This window comes from Temnothorax nylanderi, unplaced genomic scaffold (assembly GCF_030848795.1).
Source record: "Temnothorax nylanderi isolate EJ_2023f unplaced genomic scaffold, tnyl_v1.0 TNYL_tig0189_pilon, whole genome shotgun sequence".
Taxonomy (NCBI): Eukaryota; Metazoa; Arthropoda; class Insecta; order Hymenoptera; family Formicidae; genus Temnothorax; species Temnothorax nylanderi.
Window position 1 is genome coordinate 1 of NW_027249251.1, and position 6,579 is coordinate 6,579.

The 6,579-nt window shown below is 63.9% G+C and overlaps 1 long non-coding RNA gene across 1 annotated transcript; it reads right to left on the reverse strand.

Annotated features, from left to right (window-relative positions):
* Position 1: 1 nt before the first annotated feature.
* On the reverse strand, positions 2-1,403 carry LOC139778582 (uncharacterized). The gene is made up of 4 exons (XR_011719618.1): positions 1,007-1,403; positions 783-907; positions 407-527; positions 2-96 (listed from the first exon to the last, which is right to left on the reverse strand). It is a non-coding gene; the product is annotated as an uncharacterized lncRNA (long non-coding RNA).
* Between the last annotated feature and the right edge of the window lie 5,176 nt (positions 1,404-6,579).

The following is a 6,579-nucleotide window of genomic DNA, read 5'->3' on the forward strand; positions in this document are numbered from 1 at the left end:
CTACCTACGCTTATTTCTCCACACTTCCCTACGCTAAAACTCACCGACACCAATGCGCAGCAGCGGAGCTGTATCTGCAACGTCGCTACGATGATTCTGTAACAATCAAACATATAATCCAGATTAGAGCAGGGAAGAAAAGAGACAGTTTGTATTTCGAAAAATAATTACCGAAGGTAAAACACGGAATTCTATATTTCTTTTAATTAAATAAATTTAATAAAAAAACACGTTTAATTTCTTGAAAGTATAATCTATTTACTGAACACAAGAATTCAAAATAGAATTTAAAAAATTAAACTCTTTTTTAATTTCTACTCTCTGACTATCTTTACTATTCGATTGAAAAACCGATTGGTTAAACTTTCCGCGAAAGACACAAAATGTATAAACCAATTATATTTACCGCATGTTGTTCCGCCGGCGCCTGATGCCTCTTCCAGGCCTCCACCTCCTCTCAGGCTGCTCGGGATGTCACTCGTGTTCCCTCGATGCAAAGATGATGCTCCTTCCAGCGCGGATATTTTCTGTAACATAAAAATAATCGAATCGATTAAATACGTGTCACGCGCATCGAACATCTTATTCGTTATTCAGATTAATATTATATTTTAAATTACTTCTTCGAAAAAGGTTTCTACGTTAGAATCAACTTGAATCAAATTTTTCAAAATATCTTTTTTTACTAATTTAAATTCCGAAACACGGTTTAATGTAGGAACTGAATAAGTACAAAGAGGGATTCTATAATATCTTTAAAAAAAATAAAAAGTAATACTTACCAGAAGTGTTGGTACGCCGATGCCCGATGCCTATCCTAGGCCTCCTCCTCCTCTCAGGCTGCTCGGGATGTCAGCTTCGCAGGATTCCCTCGCTGCTCCGATGTCATCTTCTGCGTCGTTATTTTCTGAAACATTCAAATGAAGGATTCGATTAAGTAAAGACAGAAGAGATAGAAAATTTTATGACATAAGTGACATAGTACGTGAAAATGAATTACACTCACCACTTTCTTTTAAGCGCTTCAGGCCACAAAATCCACTTCCATCTCCGGGTCAGCTAGGAGTCTCGAGCCACATTGAGACTCGTGGCAATGCAGTGTGATTTCATTGCCATTAAGCAAGATAAATCAAGAAGCCATTTCAGCTATATTGCATTAATTTTACGACGTTGTTGCAATATAGTCGAAATGTTTCTTGACTTTTCTCGCTTAATGGAAATGTAATTGCTGAAAAGAATTACAAATTATTCCCTTGATGATGTCTTTTGCAGACAAGATTTTTTATACGCTTAACTTTATGAGCGTGATGTCTCGCGGCGCGGAGAGACCCGCGACGGACCGTATAACCGAGCGAGGCGTGTAAATGTCCCGCGGCGGCGCGGAGGGACACGCGACGGACCGTATGAGCGAGCGAGGCGTGTAAATGTCCCGCGGCGCGGCGGAGGGACACGCGACGGACCGTATGAGCGAGCGAGGCGTGTAAATGTCCCGCGGCGCGGCGGAGGGACACGCGACGGACCGTATGAGCGAGCGAGGCGTGTAAATGTCCCGCGGCGCGGCGGAGGGACACGCGACGGACCGTATGAGCGAGCGAGGCGTGTAAATGTCCCGCGGCGCGGCGGAGGGACACGCGACGGACCGTATGAGCGAGCGAGGCGTGTAAATGTCCCGCGGCGCGGCGGAGGGACACGCGACGGACCGTATGAGCGAGCGAGGCGTGTAAATGTCCCGCGGCGCGGCGGAGGGACACGCGACGGACCGTATGAGCGAGCGAGGCGTGTAAATGTCCCGCGGCGCGGCGGAGGGACACGCGACGGACCGTATGAGCGAGCGAGGCGTGTAAATGTCCCGCGGCGCGGCGGAGGGACACGCGACGGACCGTATGAGCGAGCGAGGCGTGTAAATGTCCCGCGGCGCGGCGGAGGGACACGCGACGGACCGTATGAGCGAGCGAGGCGTGTAAATGTCCCGCGGCGCGGCGGAGGGACACGCGACGGACCGTATGAGCGAGCGAGGCGTGTAAATGTCCCGCGGCGCGGCGGAGGGACACGCGACGGACCGTATGAGCGAGCGAGGCGTGTAAATGTCCCGCGGCGCGGCGGAGGGACACGCGACGGACCGTATGAGCGAGCGAGGCGTGTAAATGTCCCGCGGCGCGGCGGAGGGACACGCGACGGACCGTATGAGCGAGCGAGGCGTGTAAATGTCCCGCGGCGCGGCGGAGGGACACGCGACGGACCGTATGAGCGAGCGAGGCGTGTAAATGTCCCGCGGCGCGGCGGAGGGACACGCGACGGACCGTATGAGCGAGCGAGGCGTGTAAATGTCCCGCGGCGCGGCGGAGGGACACGCGACGGACCGTATGAGCGAGCGAGGCGTGTAAATGTCCCGCGGCGCGGCGGAGGGACACGCGACGGACCGTATGAGCGAGCGAGGCGTGTAAATGTCCCGCGGCGCGGCGGAGGGACACGCGACGGACCGTATGAGCGAGCGAGGCGTGTAAATGTCCCGCGGCGCGGCGGAGGGACACGCGACGGACCGTATGAGCGAGCGAGGCGTGTAAATGTCCCGCGGCGCGGCGGAGGGACACGCGACGGACCGTATGAGCGAGCGAGGCGTGTAAATGTCCCGCGGCGCGGCGGAGGGACACGCGACGGACCGTATGAGCGAGCGAGGCGTGTAAATGTCCCGCGGCGCGGCGGAGGGACACGCGACGGACCGTATGAGCGAGCGAGGCGTGTAAATGTCCCGCGGCGCGGCGGAGGGACACGCGACGGACCGTATGAGCGAGCGAGGCGTGTAAATGTCCCGCGGCGCGGCGGAGGGACACGCGACGGACCGTATGAGCGAGCGAGGCGTGTAAATGTCCCGCGGCGCGGCGGAGGGACACGCGACGGACCGTATGAGCGAGCGAGGCGTGTAAATGTCCCGCGGCGCGGCGGAGGGACACGCGACGGACCGTATGAGCGAGCGAGGCGTGTAAATGTCCCGCGGCGCGGCGGAGGGACACGCGACGGACCGTATGAGCGAGCGAGGCGTGTAAATGTCCCGCGGCGCGGCGGAGGGACACGCGACGGACCGTATGAGCGAGCGAGGCGTGTAAATGTCCCGCGGCGCGGCGGAGGGACACGCGACGGACCGTATGAGCGAGCGAGGCGTGTAAATGTCCCGCGGCGCGGCGGAGGGACACGCGACGGACCGTATGAGCGAGCGAGGCGTGTAAATGTCCCGCGGCGCGGCGGAGGGACACGCGACGGACCGTATGAGCGAGCGAGGCGTGTAAATGTCCCGCGGCGCGGCGGAGGGACACGCGACGGACCGTACTGAGCGAGCGAGGCGTGTAAATGTCCCGCGGCGCGGCGGAGGGACACGCGACGGACCGTATGAGCGAGCGAGGCGTGTAAATGTCCCGCGGCGCGGCGGAGGGACACGCGACGGACCGTATGAGCGAGCGAGGCGTGTAAATGTCCCGCGGCGCGGCGGAGGGACACGCGACGGACCGTATGAGCGAGCGAGGCGTGTAAATGTCCCGCGGCGCGGCGGAGGGACACGCGACGGACCGTATGAGCGAGCGAGGCGTGTAAATGTCCCGCGGCGCGGCGGAGGGACACGCGACGGACCGTATGAGCGAGCGAGGCGTGTAAATGTCCCGCGGCGCGGCGGAGGGACACGCGACGGACCGTATGAGCGAGCGAGGCGTGTAAATGTCCCGCGGCGCGGCGGAGGGACACGCGACGGACCGTATGAGCGAGCGAGGCGTGTAAATGTCCCGCGGCGCGGCGGAGGGACACGCGACGGACCGTATGAGCGAGCGAGGCGTGTAAATGTCCCGCGGCGCGGCGGAGGGACACGCGACGGACCGTACGAGCGAGCGAGGCGTGTAAATGTCCCGCGGCGCGGCGGAGGGACACGCGACGGACCGTACTGAGCGAGCGAGGCGTGTAAATGTCCCGCGGCGCGGCGGAGGGACACGCGACGGACCGTACTGAGCGAGCGAGGCGTGTAAATGTCCCGCGGCGCGGCGGAGGGACACGCGACGGACCGTACGAGCGAGCGAGGCGTGTAAATGTCCCGCGGCGCGGCGGAGGGACACGCGACGGACCGTACGAGCGAGCGAGGCGTGTAAATGTCCCGCGGCGCGGCGGAGGGACACGCGACGGACCGTACGAGCGAGCGAGGCGTGTAAATGTCCCGCGGCGCGGCGGAGGGACACGCGACGGACCGTACGAGCGAGCGAGGCGTGTAAATGTCCCGCGGCGCGGCGGAGGGACACGCGACGGACCGTACGAGCGAGCGAGGCGTGTAAATGTCCCGCGGCGCGGCGGAGGGACACGCGACGGACCGTACGAGCGAGCGAGGCGTGTAAATGTCCCGCGGCGCGGCGGAGGGACACGCGACGGACCGTACGAGCGAGCGAGGCGTGTAAATGTCCCGCGGCGCGGCGGAGGGACACGCGACGGACCGTACGAGCGAGCGAGGCGTGTAAATGTCCCGCGGCGCGGCGGAGGGACACGCGACGGACCGTACGAGCGAGCGAGGCGTGTAAATGTCCCGCGGCGCGGCGGAGGGACACGCGACGGACCGTACGAGCGAGCGAGGCGTGTAAATGTCCCGCGGCGCGGCGGAGGGACACGCGACGGACCGTACGAGCGAGCGAGGCGTGTAAATGTCCCGCGGCGCGGCGGAGGGACACGCGACGGACCGTACGAGCGAGCGAGGCGTGTAAATGTCCCGCGGCGCGGCGGAGGGACACGCGACGGACCGTACGAGCGAGCGAGGCGTGTAAATGTCCCGCGGCGCGGCGGAGGGACACGCGACGGACCGTACGAGCGAGCGAGGCGTGTAAATGTCCCGCGGCGCGGCGGAGGGACACGCGACGGACCGTACGAGCGAGCGAGGCGTGTAAATGTCCCGCGGCGCGGCGGAGGGACACGCGACGGACCGTACGAGCGAGCGAGGCGTGTAAATGTCCCGCGGCGCGGCGGAGGGACACGCGACGGACCGTACGAGCGAGCGAGGCGTGTAAATGTCCCGCGGCGCGGCGGAGGGACACGCGACGGACCGTACGAGCGAGCGAGGCGTGTAAATGTCCCGCGGCGCGGCGGAGGGACACGCGACGGACCGTACGAGCGAGCGAGGCGTGTAAATGTCCCGCGGCGCGGCGGAGGGACACGCGACGGACCGTACGAGCGAGCGAGGCGTGTAAATGTCCCGCGGCGCGGCGGAGGGACACGCGACGGACCGTACGAGCGAGCGAGGCGTGTAAATGTCCCGCGGCGCGGCGGAGGGACACGCGACGGACCGTACGAGCGAGCGAGGCGTGTAAATGTCCCGCGGCGCGGCGGAGGGACACGCGACGGACCGTACGAGCGAGCGAGGCGTGTAAATGTCCCGCGGCGCGGCGGAGGGACACGCGACGGACCGTACGAGCGAGCGAGGCGTGTAAATGTCCCGCGGCGCGGCGGAGGGACACGCGACGGACCGTACGAGCGAGCGAGGCGTGTAAATGTCCCGCGGCGCGGCGGAGGGACACGCGACGGACCGTACGAGCGAGCGAGGCGTGTAAATGTCCCGCGGCGCGGCGGAGGGACACGCGACGGACCGTACGAGCGAGCGAGGCGTGTAAATGTCCCGCGGCGCGGCGGAGGGACACGCGACGGACCGTACGAGCGAGCGAGGCGTGTAAATGTCCCGCGGCGCGGCGGAGGGACACGCGACGGACCGTACGAGCGAGCGAGGCGTGTAAATGTCCCGCGGCGCGGCGGAGGGACACGCGACGGACCGTACGAGCGAGCGAGGCGTGTAAATGTCCCGCGGCGCGGCGGAGGGACACGCGACGGACCGTACGAGCGAGCGAGGCGTGTAAATGTCCCGCGGCGCGGCGGAGGGACACGCGACGGACCGTACGAGCGAGCGAGGCGTGTAAATGTCCCGCGGCGCGGCGGAGGGACACGCGACGGACCGTACGAGCGAGCGAGGCGTGTAAATGTCCCGCGGCGCGGCGGAGGGACACGCGACGGACCGTACGAGCGAGCGAGGCGTGTAAATGTCCCGCGGCGCGGCGGAGGGACACGCGACGGACCGTACGAGCGAGCGAGGCGTGATAAATGTCCCGCGGCGCGGCGGAGGGACACGCGACGGACCGTACGAGCGAGCGAGGCGTATAAATGTCCCGCGGCGCGGCGGAGGGACACGCGACGGACCGTACGAGCGAGCGAGGCGTATAAATGTCCCGCGGCGCGGCGGAGGGACACGCGACGGACCGTACGAGCGAGCGAGGCGTATAAATGTCCCGCGGCGCGGCGGAGGGACACGCGACGGACCGTACGAGCGAGCGAGGCGTATAAATGTCCCGCGGCGCGGCGGAGGGACACGCGACGGACCGTACGAGCGAGCGAGGCGTATAAATGTCCCGCGGCGCGGCGGAGGGACACGCGACGGACCGTACGAGCGAGCGAGGCGTATAAATGTCCCGCGGCGCGGCGGAGGGACACGCGACGGACCGTACGAGCGAGCGAGGCGTATAAATGTCCCGCGGCGCGGCGGAGGGACACGCGACGGACCGTACGAGCGAGCGA